General features: G+C 41.3%; 1 protein-coding gene across 3 annotated transcripts in view; it reads left to right on the forward strand.

Moving 5' to 3' along the window:
- Positions 1-16800, forward strand: part of LOC132822357 (receptor-type tyrosine-protein phosphatase gamma-like) — a 695764-nt gene that overhangs the window by 552589 nt on the left and 126375 nt on the right. The window lies entirely within an intron of this gene.

Here is a 16800-nt window from a genome sequence, read left to right on the forward strand (position 1 = left end):
GGCCAACAAGGGACAAGGCCACTTTAGATTTGATACTGTGTAATGAACCAGGCCAGGTGTTAGATTTAGAGGTAGGTGAGCACTTTGGTGATAGTGACCACAATTCAGTTATATTTATTTTAGTGATGGAAAAGGATAGGTATACACTGGAGGGCAAAAGCTACAGCTGGGGGAAAGGCAATTGCAATGCAATTAGACAAGATTTAGGATGCATAGGATGGGGAAGGAAACTGCAGGACATGGGCACAATAGAAATGTGGAGTTTATTCAAGGAACAGCTACTGTGTGTCCTTGCTAAGTATGTATCTGTCAGACAGGGAGGAAATTGTTGAGCACAGGAGCCATGTTTACGAGGAAGTTGAGTCTCTTGTCAAGAGGAAGAAGAAAGCTTGTGTTCGGATGAGATGTGAAAGCTCAGTTAGGGCAATTGAGGGTTACAAGGTAACCAGGAAAGACCTAAAGAGAGAGCTAAGTTGAGTGAGGAGGGGACATAAGAAGTTGTTGGCAGATAGGATCAGGGAAAACCCTAAAGCTTTCTGCAAGTAGATAAGGGATAAAAGAATTACTCGAGTAAGAGTTGGGCCAATCAAGGACCATAGTGGAAAGTTGTGCTTGGAATCAGAGGAGATGGGGAAGCGCTAAATGAATAATTTTTGTCAGTATTCACACTGGAAAAAGTTGTCGAGGAGAGTACTGAGAAACAGGCTGCTAGACTAGATGGGATTGAGGTTCACAAGGAGGAGGCTTTAGAAATTCTGAAAAGTGTAATGGGATTTATCCCAGGATTCTCTGGGAAGCTCAGGAGGAGATTGCCAAGCCTTTGGCTTTGATCTTTATGTCATCATTGTCTGCAGGAATAGTACCAGAGGATGGGAGACTAGCAAATGTTGTTCCCTTGTTCAAGAAAGGGAGTAGAGACAACCCTGGTAATTATAGACCTGTGAGCCTGACTTTGGTTGTGGGTAAAGTGTTGGAAAACGTTAAAAGAGATAGGATTTATAATCATTTCGATAAGAATAAGTTGATTAGGAATAGTCAACATGATTTTATGAAGGATAGGTTGTGCCTCACAAACCTTATTGAGTTTGTGGTGACCAAACAGGTGGATGACGGTAAAGTCATTGATGTGCTGCATATGGATTTCAGCAAAACATCTGATAAGGTTACTGTACAAAATACGGTGGCATGGGATTGAGGGTGATTTATTGGTTTGGATCAGAAATTGGCTACCTGAAAGAAGACAGAGGGTGGCGGTTGATGGGAAATATTCATCCTGGAGTTACTAGTGGTGTACTGCAAGGATCTGTTTTGGGTCCACTGCTGTTTGTCATTTTTATAAACAACCTGAATGAGGGCATCATATGTTGGGGTAGGAAATTTGCAGATGACACTAATGTTGGTAGGGTAATGGATAGTGATAAAGGATTTTATAGGTTACAGAGGGACATAAATAAGCTGCAGAGCTGGGTGGAGAGGTGGCAATTTGAGTCTAATGCAGAAAAGTCACTTTGGAAGAAGTAACAGGAATACAGAGTACTGGGCAAATGGTAAGATTCTTGGTAGGGTAGATGAGCAGAGAGATCTAGACATCCATCTGCATAGATCCCTGAAAGTTGCCACCCAATTGATAGGGCTGTTAAGAAGGCATACTGTGTGTTAGCTTTTATTAGTAGAGGGATTGAGTTTCGGAATCATGAGGTCATGCTGCAGCTGTACAAAACTGGTGCGGCTGCTCTTGGAGTATTGCATGCAGTTCTGGTCACCGCATTACAGGATGGTTGTAGAAGCTTTGGAAAGGATACAGAGGAGATTTACTAGGATGTTGCCTGATATGGAGGGAAGGTTTTATGTGGAAAGGTTGAGGGACTTGAGGCTGTTTTTATTCGAGAGAAAAAGGTTGAGAGGTGACTTAATTGAGACATATAAGATAATTAAAGGGCTAGATTGGGTGGACAGTGAGAGCCTTTTTCCGAGGATGGTGTTGGCTAGCATGAGGGGACATAGCTTCAAATTGAGGGGTGACAGATATAGGACAAATGTCGGAGATAGTTTCTTTACTCAGAGCAGTAGGGATGTGGAACACACTGCCTGCAACAGTTGTAGACTTGCCAACTTTACAGGCATTTACATGGTCATTGGATAGGCATGTGGACGAGAATGGAATCACGTAGGTTAGATGGGCTTCAGATTGTTTTCACAGGGCGGCACAACATCAAGGGCTGAATGTTCTATATTCTGTATGTTCTAACGTAAACTGAGGGAACATTTCAAACCCAGCCTAGTTGGAGCTGGGTCAATTACCCCCTCTCTGGAAAAAAAATCAAGGGCATTGTAACCTTGTAAAAAGACCAACATGGTCACAAATTTCCATTACCACTCCCTCTCAGACATGTCTATCCTTGGCTTCCATCATTGCCACGTGAATCAGACCGCAAATTGGAGGAACAACACCTTATCTTCTGCATGGGCAGCTTCCAGAACACAGGACGCAACATTGAGTTCTCCAACTTCAAATAACTGTCCCACCCAATCCCAATTCCCTTTCCACCCCACCTCCTCCCTTCCATTCCAACTACAAACCCAGCCTTCCAGTACTAACCAGATTCAACCTTCCCATCAACCAACTAGGTCATAACCACTACATGTTTTTACCTATCACTGCCTCATCATTCTGCTACTCTCCCCCTTCTTTATCTGCAGCTCCCCCTACCCCACCTCCATTCCTGAAGAAGGGTTATACCTGAAACGTTTACTCCGCCTCCTGATGCTGCCTGGTTTCTTGTGTTCTTCCAGCCTCCTGCTTGGTGACATTCATTTCAAGAGGGCTAGAATACAAGAACAGAGATGTACTGTTGAGGCTGTATAAGACTCTGGTCAGTCTACACTTAGAATTTGTGAGCAGGTTTGGGTTCCATGTCTAAGGAAAGACGAGCTGGCTTTGGAGGGGTCCAGAGAAGGTTAGCAAAATTACCCCATGAATGAAGGTCTTGTCGCTTGAGGAGTGGTTGAGGATTCTAGGTCAGTACTTGATGGAGTTTAGACGGATGAGGAGGGAACTGATTGAAACTTACACAATACTGAGTGGCCATAATTGAGTGGTCACAGAGTAGATGTTTCCACTAGTAGGAGAGTCTAAGACCCGAGCGCACTACCTCAGTTTGAATGGGCAACCCTTTAGAACTGGAATGATGAGGACTTTCTTCAGCCAGGGTGTAGTGAATCCATGGAACTCATTGCCACAGTGGGCTGTGGAGGTCAGTCATTGAGTGTATTTAATCAGAAGGCAATAGTTTCTTGATTAGTAAGAGGATCAAGGGTTACAGGGAGAAGGCAGAAGAATGGAGTTGAGAAACATCAGTCATGATCAACTGGCGGAACAAGTTAATACATGAAATGGTCTAATTCTGTTCCTACGTCTAAAGATCTTATTATATTAGAATGTTTACATTTACACAGCCACTTCATCAAACCATTGTCCTTAGTCATGGATTCTGCTTAAATTATCATTGAATCTACACCTTAAATTGTAGCATCCACATTGCTTAATTCCTTGGTGATTAGTTTTATTCTTATTGATCCCAAAGTCATCTCTGCTAGATTAATTTAGGAACAAGTCTAAGTGAGTACCTGTACACGAACAAAGATAGGCCTTTTTTTGCAATATCTACTTTTAGGTAGTAGGAAAAATCTGATCACCACTTTGGACTTTTCAGAAAGCTCACCATATTTTTCATTTTTGAAAACTCATCTCAATGTACCAATCTTCATGTTTACAGGGGTCTCTCTTTTTAATAGTGTCATTAATCCTGCAATACCTATACCCATGCTGTATACCTTTGTGGCTCGATATGAGACTAGTACAGTTTAGGAAATCTGGTCTGCAGAGACGAATTGGGCTGAAGGGTCTGTTGCCATGCTTGGCTACTCAGCAAATGTTTGGGAATGACAAATTTTAGATACATTTTATGTTCAATATTTTTATGAAAAGAATCTTGAACTTTATCCAATGAATTAAAAATTAAGATTATAATTATCATGGAAACAGAATGTGCACCTTTGAAGAAATCCAGAAAATCATTTTATGAGTGTTTGTTACTACCCCTCTGCTAATTTAAGCCAGCCACACAGAAAGGATTCACCCCATGCTGTAATCTGTTAAAATTCAAGAGGCAAAGAACTATCCCAGAGGTCACTCTTGAAGTAAAAATTAACAGTTTATTTCTTTAAGGCCAAATGAGAACATTAGACAGCACCTATTTATGACTCCTTTCTCTTCAACCTATCTTTTACCTCCCCGTCTACAATACTGGTCTGATAAACCCCCGATTAAGAGTTAAATTTTAAAAAAACCTCTTATTTCAAAACCAGGCAGCTTTCAGTTCTTCTCTGTATTCCTGTCTTCTTCTTTGGGATTTCTGCTTCACAGGTCGTTCACATATAAAGTTATCTTTCAGAGAGCAGGTCTGCGGGCAGTCTGTATTGTTCTGTTTTTGTTGGTGCTCTTTGCGCTCTCGAATTTTAACGGATTACAACATGGGGTGAATCTTTTCTGTGTTGCTGGTTTAAATTAGCAGAGGGGTTTACCCTGTGTCGTAACAATAGTTTAATAATTTCATAATTTGCATTTCAGTAGGAAGTTCCGTGATGAATTTGGCTGAAATAATATTGTTAAAAATGATACCCCTTTAAGTGAACCAGAAGCATGTGAAACAAGCAGGGTTTTAATGAGTGGTCAGAGGTTAGTCCCCCGCACGGTGGCACAGTGGTTAGCACTGCTGCCTCACAGCGCCTGAGACCCGGGTTCAATTCCTGACTCACACGACTGACTGTGTGGAGTTTGCACGTTCTCCCCGTGTCTGCGTGGGTTTCCTTCGGGTGCTCCGGTTTCCTCCCACTGTCCAAAGATGTGCGGGTCAGGTGAATTGGCCATGCTAAATTGCCCGTAGTGTTAGGTAAGGGATAAATGTAGGCGTATGGGTGGGTTGCGCTTTGGTGGGTCGGTGTGGACTTGTTGGGCTGAAGGGCCTGTTTCCACACTGTAAGTCTAATCTAAAGTGATGACACATTGTGAAGGACTTCTCTGTGTTTTGCTTCCCTCAAGGTTCACCAGTAGATGGCAGCAAAATATGTTGAAGTATGGTTATTGGTGAAAGATAGGAAGGCAAATCTTTCGAAGTAACTGAACATTTATCCAAAGTTGTTAAAGGATGAAAGATTTAGTTTATTCAACATTTATCTTTCACATTTAAAATGATTGTTGAATCATTACTGTCTTACAACACAGGAGAAAAATTGCTTCGACAATGTTCCAGAAACTTGAATACAAAATGAATATTGTTAATTTTGGATTAAGTGGAGGCTCTGTTCTCTCCCCCACCCCGCCCACCACCTCCATGGCGCGCAATATAAGTCTGGGAAAGATATGCATGAAGATAGGAGGAGATAAGATAGAGAGAGGCAAAAATGAGCAGTGGATGAGTAAGGTAGAGACCACCTAAGAATGAGGGGATGACCCCTTAGGTCTGAGATGAGAGGAATTTCTTCAGCCAAAGGATGGTGAATCTGCAGAATTCATTGCCACAGATGGCTGTGGAGGCCAAGTCACTGAGTGTATTTAAGAAACAGATTAATAGGCTCTTGATTAGTAATGGGATCAAGAGTTACAGGGAGAAGGCAGAAGAATGGGGGTTGAGAAACATATTAGGCATGATCAAAATGGCGATCAGACTCGATAGGCCAAATGGCGTAGCAGACTTAACAGGCTGAATGGCTTAATTCTGTTCCTGTATCTTATGCTGTTATGGGGAAGCACTGAGTAAGGGAATAGTAGAAGGAAAGTACCTCAAGGGCCACAGAAGAAGGACAGGGAAATAATTCACTGTTTGAAGGCATTGGATGAGTTCATTATTGAACAACTGGAGAGACCCACTCCTTTTTAGCCCAATCAGTATAAAAGTTTTAGAAACATGATTTTTCACTTGATTATTTTCCATGCTTTGTTGTGCTGATTATTTTTTCTAATCTATCACAGTGTTCAGTTCAAGGATTATATTGATTTGTCAAAGAACATCATGTTAAACATTACAAAGAAAACACTATGGAATTTTCCTATCTTTCGATAGTGTTTTATCAACTCGCCATGGAACCTAGTCTGTCATGGCCCTGGCACCTTTTCCAATTCAATCTTCCATCACATTAATTATGCAGCCAGCCTCTTCAATGCCCATCTCGTGAAATTATGTAACAAGGGAGACAGAGTTGCTCACCACTGCCAGAACTTGCAATGTTCACACTACTGGGGCTACATTTAAATCCCAGTGGCACAATAGTTCCGATGCTGCAAGCCAGGAACTGGCCTTGACACTGCATCATTATCCAACAGGAGATGGTGCAGAAAGATGGCTACTCAGAATGCCAACAGAGAGCTGAATGTGCTGCTGGATGGTGTGGTAGGAAGACAGGCAGTGCTTTTTCCTGCTGACCAAAAAAAGAAACTAAACCAACACATTGAGCCTGGGTCAATGCAATGTCCTGGGTAAATGCAACACACAGTAAATAAGTTGAATGATCTTATGCACTCCATAAGGATAAGTCCCAGCATCAGCTCTCTGCTATCTCACAATCATGGGTCACCACTCACTCTAATACTGCCACTTCACACACTTTTCGTCAAGGCTCATTGACCTTAACCCTCACTATTGTCTGCATTATATCCATTCAACGGCTGCTCAGTCACTTCATTCTCCAAAATTACACGCCTTCCTGATCTCTGTGCTTCCTACTTTAGTCACTTGGAATACCTCTATTCCCTCTGCATCACAACTACAATTCTCACTTCCATCTCCATTATATTCAATCCCTCCTTTTGTCTTATTGCAGAAGAAAAATTTTCAACTGGATCATAAGGGTGAAGATTGTGGGAGTTGGGGTGGAGCACATAAGGCTCCTCACCACAAGAGTAAAATATCTTGGATTTGTTTGGAGGAAAGCACAACCGCTCATATAGGACCTTTATGAGCAACTAATCACCTCCCCACCCCCCCCAGAGCTATGATGAGCTGCTGTTCTGTCACCATTTATATTAACTTACTCTTAACTTGCACAAGATTTTACCTAATTCCCTCCTCCCTTAAGCTGACTCCCTGTGAACCTCACCCTGAAGAGGTCAGCAGTGGAGACTCTCAGCTCTACCTTCACCTCTAGGCAAGAAACTACTCATCCCTTAGAGAAGTACACTGACAAGGCTTTCACCTGCATCCACTACTAGTTTTGGGGATTTCCTAGCTAGATTAGACTCAAAAGCACATTAGTGAGAACATTGCTAATACATCGCTACAACTGAGGAAGAAACACCCCAGGTCTTTGACCCTTAATGGATTGCCAGAGACCACGTATCTGATTGGTAATCCCATAATCACAGCTGTTCGTGGATTCATCAAAATGCACGGACAGGCACTTGAGCAGCAAGCAGATTTGTCAGAGGCAGACACTAACCAAATTGAAGGATGGAGGAAACCACCAATATTATCAATAACATGCTGACTCATGCTACGGCAATGGACAGAGTGCCTACTGCCATGGGGTCCAGACTCAGCACATTTGATGTCTGCAGGGTATGCAAATCAGCTCGCACTCCATCACTGTAATCACTGGTGATCAGCATCAATGACAATGCACAGAGGGATGTGAGGGAGTAAAATCTTATGCCAAGTGCCTCTTCCTTGTAGACAGGAAGTACCATTCACCAGAATAAGGGGCAAAACAAGGACCCCCTAGAAATTTACTCTTGGGACACATCTATGATGCTAAAACCTGGAGCAGTCCAAGCTGAGAAGGGTGAGCCTGCAACAGGTCAGGATGCTCTCAACAGACCTGGACCCTCTAGACCCAAAACAACCAACCATGTCTTCCAAGCAAATAGTACTAACAATGTGAGACCTCCAAACAACTTTGGAAGGAAAGATTTACTCGATCTATCAGCTTTTCAAGGACATGCACTTCTGAGAGGTGTAAAGTAGGCAGTTCACATGTCCACTGTTATCTCTTAATGCAGTGGACTTCTAAGAGAAGCTGCACAAAGCAACTTTGGTTAAATGCTATCCTACAGGATGCTCAAGCATTTCACAGCCTTTTCACAGACAACATAAACTCTAAAATATTGAAGGAAAGAGTGAGATGATGCGGTGCCATGGTATTCATTTCAATTTGTTACTTATCATGAGCGTCTTCACTGTACACAACTCCGATATTATATCTGGCTGGAGCCTTAAAAGTAACCTAGTATTTGTGCCATGTGATGTTGGTTCCCTGACTCACTGACTGCGGGACCTGTATGTTCGAGTTATTTGAAAGTTGGATCATTCAAAATTTGCAACCATACAATGATATGGTGTCAAAAAAAAATTTAACAGCAGGAAAAGTCAAGGGCTGCAAAAATAACCAGGTCCATATATACTTTGCACTAATCATGTGCTGTTTACCTTACAAGCAACAGGAGGTTAAACAATGAAAGGAAGTCCAAATCCAGATCATTCATCCTGGAGATTGGTGTCAATCAGGCTCTTTCTGGCATCTCGCACTTCATGATGTATTGCTGCATGTTGATCTTTTGGATGTCCCTCTTGGGAATGTTCTGACCCCCACCTTTATCCTCAGAAGATCCTTCCTAGGAAGGATTTAAAGAGAAATTTAAGAAGAATGAAGAAAGGACACAAGCAATCTTTAGCAAATAGAATCAAGGAGAACGCTAATGCTTTCTATAGGTATGTAAGGAATAAAAGACTGACTAGGGTAGGAATATGGCCAGTCAAAGACAGAAGTGTGAAGTTGAATGTGGAGATCAGAGAGGTGCTAAATGAATATTTCTCATTGGTTTTCACTCAGGAAAAGGAGAATATTGTAGAGGAGAAGAAAGAGATACAAGACATTCAACTAGAAAGGATCACGGTTGGTTACAAAGAGGTGTTATCAGTTCTAGAAGAAGTGAAAGTAGACCGGTCCCCTGGGCTGGATGGGATTTATCCGCGGTTTCTCTGGGAAGCTAGGGAGGAGATAGCAGAGCCTTTGGTTTTGATATTTGAGTCGTCATTGTCTGTAGGTTTAGTACCAGAGGAGTTGAGGAATGCAAATGTTGTGCCCTTGTTCAAGAAGGGGAGTAGAGATAATCCAAGTAATTATAGACCAGTGAGTCATACTTCTGTTGCAGGAAAGATTTTGGAAAGGATTATAAGAGATAGGATTTATAATCATCTAGCAAGCAACAATTTGATTTCAGATAGTCAGCATGGTTTCATCAAGGGCAGGTCATGTCTCACAAACCTCAATGAGTTCTTGAGAAGGTGACCAAGATGTAGATGAGTGTAGGGCAGTTGACATGGTATACATGGACTTCAGTAAAGCTTTTGATAAGGTTCCACATGGTAGGCTGTTGGAGAAAATGCAGAGGCATGGAAGTGAGGGTGATTTAGCAGTTTGGATTAGAAGGCAGCATGCGTTGGTTGATGGAAAATATTCAGCCTGAAATCCGATTACTAGTGGTGTGCCACAAGGATCTGTTTTGGGACCACTGCTGTTTGTCATTTTTATAAATGACTTAGACGCAGGCATAAGTGGATGGATTAGTAAATTTGCAGATGACACTAAAGTCGGTGGAGTAGTGGACAGTTTGAAAGAATCTCACAGGTTGCAGGGGGACTTGGATAAACTGCTGAATTAGGCTGAGAGGTGGTAAATTGAGTTCAGTGCAGCTAAATGTGAGGTGATACACTTTGGGAAGAATAACAAGAAGGCAGAATACTGGGTCAATGGAAAGATTGTTGGTCATGTGGATGTGCAGAGGGATCTTGGAATCCATTTACAGAGATCCCTGAAAGTTGCCACCCAGGTTGATAGCTGAAAATGTGTTGCTGGAAGAGCGCAGCAGGTCAGGCAGCATCCAAGGAACAGGAGATTCGGCATTTCGGACATAAGCCCTTCTTCAGGAATGGCTTATGCCCGAAACGTCGAATCTCCTGTTCCTTGGATGCTGCCTGACCTGCTGCGTTTTTCCAGCAACACATTTTCAGCTCTGATCTCCAGCATCTGCAGACCTCACTTTCTCCACCCAGGTTGATAGTACTGTTAAGAAGACAGACGGTGTGTTCGGTTTCATTTGCAGAGGGATTGAGTTCCAGAGTCGCAATATCATGCTTTTACTATACAAAATGTTAGTGCGGCCGCACTTGGAATATTGTGTTCAGTTCTGGTCGCCATATTTCAGGAAGGATGTGGAAGCATTGGAAAAGGTGCAGAGGAGATTTATCAGGATGTTGCCTGGTCTGGAGGGAAAGTCGTATGAGGAAAGGCTAAGAGACTTGAGTTTGTTCTCATTGGAAAGAAAAAGGCTAAGAGGGGATTTGATAGAGACATACAAGATGATCAGAGGATTAGATAGGGTAGACAGTGAAAATCTTTTTCCTCAGATGATGGCATCAGTTTGTATGAGGAAACATAACTACAAATTTGAGGGGTGATAGATTTAAGGTAGGTTCTTTACTCAGAGAGTGGTAAGGGCATGGAATGCCATGCCTGTAAATGTAGTTAACTCAGCCACATTAGGGAGATTTAAACAATCCTTGGATAAGCACATGGATGATGATGGGATAATGTAGGGGACAAGCTCAGAATAGTTCTCAGGTCAGTGCAACATTGAGGGTCGAAGGACCAGTTCTGCGCTGTATTGTTCTATGTTCTATGTTCTAAGATTGCATCCGAATCCTTATTCAGGATTCAGGACAGTGCCCCTTTTTCAGCTCCATTCATGAGGACTGCAGCATTCTACTTTGAGGGATACAATTTCTGGTCGTAAAGCAAGGCTCTGCTGGAGCAATCCAAACATCAAACTTTCAACTTAAGAAGGCCGATTTTCAGTTCCAACATGGTACTTGTGGAAAAGTGGACACTGTTTTATTTTCATTCTACACCAATGCAACAGTGTTATGATGGTACCATCAGCTAGGATCGCTTGAGGCCATATTTTGCAATAGTCACTGTTGCAAAAAGGATGACCTGTTGATGAAGTGCAGACCCACCTTCCTGGAGCTCCCTATACCCTCTATAAAATCTTACTTTTCTATCTTTAATTGTCCCCTTTCATCTGTAATAATTCTCTCATTCATCTAGTCCAATGAACCCAATCCCCAGACTTGAGCTTCCCATATTCCCCAGGACTCCATGGACCACCTCTGATAAGCTCCCCGACCATCAATGCCCACAACCCCCAGACTGAATGTGCCCTTCCCCCAGGATTTCACAGATATCCTGTTCTGAGCACAGCCCCACCCTCGGTCTGATGTTTCACAGCACCATAACTGATATATCAGTAATTACTGAATGTTGCACTTGATCTGTAGGACTGACCGTGCCTCATTCCCTAGATTACCAATCTCTGGTAGGACCAAGTGTCTGATTGTCCGCGGCCAGGAATCAGATGAGTCCCTTAACTTAGTTTGGCATTATGCCTTGAATGACAAGTCTCCCCATTATCCCCACTAAGGAACTGGTCCTCTTTAACTTTGGTTGAAGTACATGCAATGTGTTGTCCTGTAAGCTGCTGACACATATTGTAGGTGTGACATAAATATAGCATGGTGCCATGCAGCAACATGGCCACCCTCTGGCTTATTCAGTAATCCTCACCATGCCAAGCTGCCTGCCTCTCTCTTTGGGCAAGATGCAGAGGCCTTCAGATAAGCACAAATTGAGTGAATGCAAAGAAATGAAGCTAAGAGGTATACAATGCATTCTGAGCAGGTACTTGAAATTTTTGCTGTGTTCTCCTAACTATCTCACCATTGCCTACACCACTCAAGGGAGTGGAAAATTCTTCCACTTGTGTTGAAAACCCTTAATAATACACCACCTATAGATTGATAATATATTTTTAAACAAAGACAGACAGTTTGAAAATTAAAATATCATATATAACAGTTAATAAGGATTGCAGTGAATTTTGAAATGGATTTCTGAGCCAAGCCCTAATTTTAATGTCAAGCTGATATCTTTTTGTATGTCATTGTTCTGTGCAAATATCAGCCAAAGCGCTTCATGCTTTTTTTTCATTTATTTTGTCCCAGCCAAACTGTAATAATTCAGCAGAGCATAATATTTATGTAAACAAGGCAGTTTTGTATAATGCAAGGATCATTCCATCAACCAGCTATTTGTTGAATCGCAAATATTTAATGCATGTTTTTTTCAATTTGTTATCAGATAACACTGTAATTAAGGGATGGTGGAAAATGCTGCTGCGTACAATTTGGAAAAACAGAGCTGCCAGCTACAATGTAAATTCCATGGATACTGTATTCCTAAAAATATTAGTATTAACAAATCTCCACAAAGATTGGTATATTGAAATGAGCTTTCAAAAAAAAGGCAGTATGATGGGAACTGAATGGAAACATTAATAAAACTTCATGTATCACAATTATTTCTTCATACCTTAACAGAGGAAAGTTTTAAACTATTTTTAATTGCTTTATCTGTTTTTTTCCAAGGTCTTTGTGTGATTTTCTTTACATTCTTTTCACATTCTTTGAGTAAATTAAGCTCATTGTTTTATTTCACCCAACCTCCACAATTTCCCTGTATAATTCTTGTTAGGCTTTGTACACACTGTCGTCAGTGACCTACTTGTTGCAATCTGTAATTGCCATTTTCAACCCACCACCAGGTGACTTGAAATAGACAACCAGTGGTTACTGTCTGAATGCCCTCCCACTTACTGGCTTTTCTGGCTCTGCGATGTGAGGAAAGTTGCAAGGAGTAACATATTGCTGTTGTCACAACCCACTGGATTGATACCGGAGTCTGACTGTTGGCTCAGTGGTTAGCACCACTGGCTCACAGCACCAGTTACCTGAGTTCAACACCAGCCTTGGGTGACTGTGTGTTTTCCCTGTAAGTGTGTGGGTTGCCAGTTTCCTCCCACAGTCCAAAGATGTGCCAGTTAGGTGGATTAGCTATGCTAAGTTGCCCCATGGTATCCAGAGATGTGCAGGTTAAATGAATTAGCCATGGTAAATGTTCAGTGATGGAAATCATTTGGGGGGCTGGGTCTGGTTGGGATCTTTAGAGGGTCAGTGCAGACTTGATGGGCTGAATGGCCTCTTTCCATATTGTAAGGCTTCTATACTCCTGGGTTATCACAAAACCTAATGATTTAATCACAATGCTCAAAGAGCCCAGTGGACTCAGATTATCAGAAAACATTGACCAGGTGTCTGTAGTGAACAAGAGCCACTATATGTTAGAAGAAAATCCATTCTAACCATAGGTAAACAAAAATATGAATGATCAATATGTAATTCAAATGGTTTAAACTCCAGCCCCTTCTTAAACCACTGCACCCATATACAAACAGACACTCAGACAAACGAACAAACATGAATGTTATGCATGGATTCCAAATCCTTTCAGTTATTTACAGAAGACATGCAGTGACACTAATTGTAAAGTCTTTCAATTGTTTAGAATCAATAGCTTACTACTGGATGAAAATATTTGGCTCAGTGTTGCTTATTTCACAAAAAGATAATGTGAGAGTGAGACACCTTGTCTTTTCTGCTTCTTCTCTTTTATTGTAAACACACTTGTTCATTTGCCCAAGAGTAAATCAGAGACGTCATACTGATGACTCCAAGCATCCGCAACTGGTGCCACTTGCAGTCTGTCGTTGGGCAGAGCCTATTCTGAACACATACCCTTGGTGCCTGAATAGCTTAGATTTCTTCCCCGATGTAGTGATTGGATCTCATTGACTATGAGATTTTGATTAATAAAGCAATAGTGTAAAAATATTTCACAGTGAATTCCAGAAAACTTTCTACAAAGAAACGTAACAATTCCTTCCACAGTCTCAGTTTAAACAGATTCTATTCCCATTTTATACTGCAATTAAAAATAAGGAAAAATATACTATATATATATAAATACACCCTCCTTTTTTTTTCAAAGTTGTGGAGTTTTTCTTACAATTGTTCAATTGATTAACTAATTAATTGGTTTCAAAGCAATTTTTCAGTTCCATTCCAAACCAATCATTCTAGACATTTTGGATTGACAGACTCAGAAAGGTCGTTAATTCAATAGCCAAAGCATTACCTTTACAGGCTTACTTTACTAAAGTGAAAGTCGCCATGCAATGGTAATGCTTTGGCTGTTATCTAAACAAGGAGACAGTAGCACTATATTCATCAGCATGTCCTGCCTTTAAGATCTGACTGGTTGGCCAGTCTATCAGTCCCAAACTTAGTAGTAGCCAAGCAGTCCAATGGAGAACATTGATGGTGTATAGGCCCACGTAAATTCTGGGCTCTTTAGGCTGGCAGGGATTGGGCACCTTAAGGAAGGAGGAACTTAGGAGGGATGGAGAGATTGGACTTTGGAGCCTGGCTGAGCAGGCATGAAGTGAGATATCATCTTGAGAGAGAAGGACTGTTCTTGACAAAGGGCAACCCCCAAAAGGATGCACATCTTCCATCCTGTCCTGTCAGCTCAGATGGTGAAAAGCAGACACACCAGTCTTGCAAACCTGCCCATGCCAACTGCATCATGGTGTGGGCAATGTAATATTTGAATCACTCAGCTTGTTAACAAGTTCAGTTATCCTTAAATGATTTTCCTTTAATTTGTGAATGGGATTTTGACACCCACCTGCTTACTTAATACAGAAAATCAGCATTTGATAACGGGTTCATGTTCCAATGCTGTCACACCAAATTTAGCATATGTTGGGATGTCAGCAGTCCTAATCTCATATGTGAAAACCCAGACACTATCCTGTACACTGCTTAAAGAATAAGAGTACATAATGCCATGTCATTCAGTTTGATTTTTTTAAAATGTGAGGAGAAAGGTATCTATGATAATTTACATAATTCACACCCATTATCTTCTCGGTGACTCAGAGTCTGCATTTTCAAATCAATTACAATGTTATCTCTTTTCTAAAGCGTAATGCAAATGCTACTGTTAATGTTTATTAGTTTAGTATGATCTCAGTATTGCTGCTGCTTATTTTAATTTTTAAAATATTAATTCCAAAACAGCAATTTAATGGAAAGAAATTGAAAATTGTTTTGTACCTTCTCTGTGATGATTCTTTTGATTTGTATTTTATGATGAATCATCAGAAGGAAGAGTGTCATGCATTCATATCATTTAAACTGCATTGTTTTTAATGTTGTCTTCAATTTCTCTTTATAAAGATATCTTGAATTTCGATCAAATAGATTTATAAAAAGTCAAATAAAAATTTGGAGAAAATGCTTTGAAACAGAGTTCAGAAAGTAAATGAACTCAAAACTGTTGGATCTGAAAAGAAGCATTGATGTAATGAGAAGCTTGGTTAAAGGATAAAATAATACATTGTGCATAAAAATAAGTATTTTTGGAGATGGCAAAAGACGTATAAAAGTCAAAGCTTCTTTTAGAAGCGTCCTGCAATTATGCAGATCAAAGTGATACAGAATATAGAACATAAAAGAACAGAGAACAATACAGCACAGTGCAGGCCCACCGGCCCTCAATGTTGTGCCGAACTTTTATCCTACTCTAAGATCAAACTAACCTACACACCCTTTATTTTACTATCATCTATATGTCTATCCAACAGTCACTCAAATGTCCCTAATGTATCTAACTCTACTACCACCGCTGGCAATGCATTCCACGCATCCACCACCCTCTGTGTAAAAAACGTACCTCTGGCATGTCCCCTAAACCTTCCTTCAATCACCTTAAAATTATGACCCCTGTGACAGCCATTTCTGCCCTGGGAAAAAGTCTCTGACTATTCACTCTATCTATGCCTCTCATCATCTTGTACGTCTCTGTCAAGTCACCTCTCATCCTTCTTCGCTCCAATGAAAAAAGCCTTATCCCCCTCAATCCACATGCCCTTCAGTCCAGGCAGCATCCTGGTAAATCTCCTCTGCACCCTCTCTAAAGCTTCTACATTTTTCCTATATTGAGGTGACCAGAACTGAACACAATATTCCAAGTGTGGTCTAACCATGGCTCGAAAGAGCTGCAGCATAATGTTACGCCTCTTAAACTCAATCTCCCTACTAATGAAAGCCAATACACCATACGCCTTCGTAACAATCCTGTCAACTTTGGTGGCAGCTTTGAGGGATCTCTGGACATGGACCCCAAGATCCCTCTGTGCCTTCACACTGCCAAGAATCCTGCCTTTAACCCTGTATTAAGTGTTCAAATTTGACCTCCCAAAATGAATCACTTCACACTTTTCCAATTTCCACTTATCAGCCCAGTTCTGCATCCTGTCAATGACCCGTTGCAACCTACAACAGCCGTCCGCACAATGTACCTCTCCACCAGCCTTCATGTCATCGGCAAACTTACTAATCTACCCTCTTACACTTCCTCATCCAAGTCATTAATAAAACCTCCTGTCACTTGTACTACCCACCCCACCTCCTGCTATGATATGGATTGTTTTCAGCATTGCCAACCCATTTTCACTCACTCATGGGCATCATCATCACCTATCAAGCTTTTTGCAGAAACTCAGCAGGTTTGGAAGCTTCTCAGGAGAGAGAAAGAGAGTCAACATTTTGAATCCAGTGACCCTTCAGGAACAAAAACAGAAATTGCTGGAGAAACTTAGCAGATCTGGACCACCATGGAGAGAAAAGCAGAATCAATGTTTTGAATCCAGTGAGCCTTCTTCAGAACTCAACATTAACTGTTTCTGTACTCATAGGTGTCGCCAGACCTGCTGAGTTGCTCCTGCAA

Source organism: Hemiscyllium ocellatum, chromosome 14 (assembly GCF_020745735.1).
Source record: "Hemiscyllium ocellatum isolate sHemOce1 chromosome 14, sHemOce1.pat.X.cur, whole genome shotgun sequence".
NCBI lineage: Eukaryota > Metazoa > Chordata > Chondrichthyes > Orectolobiformes > Hemiscylliidae > Hemiscyllium > Hemiscyllium ocellatum.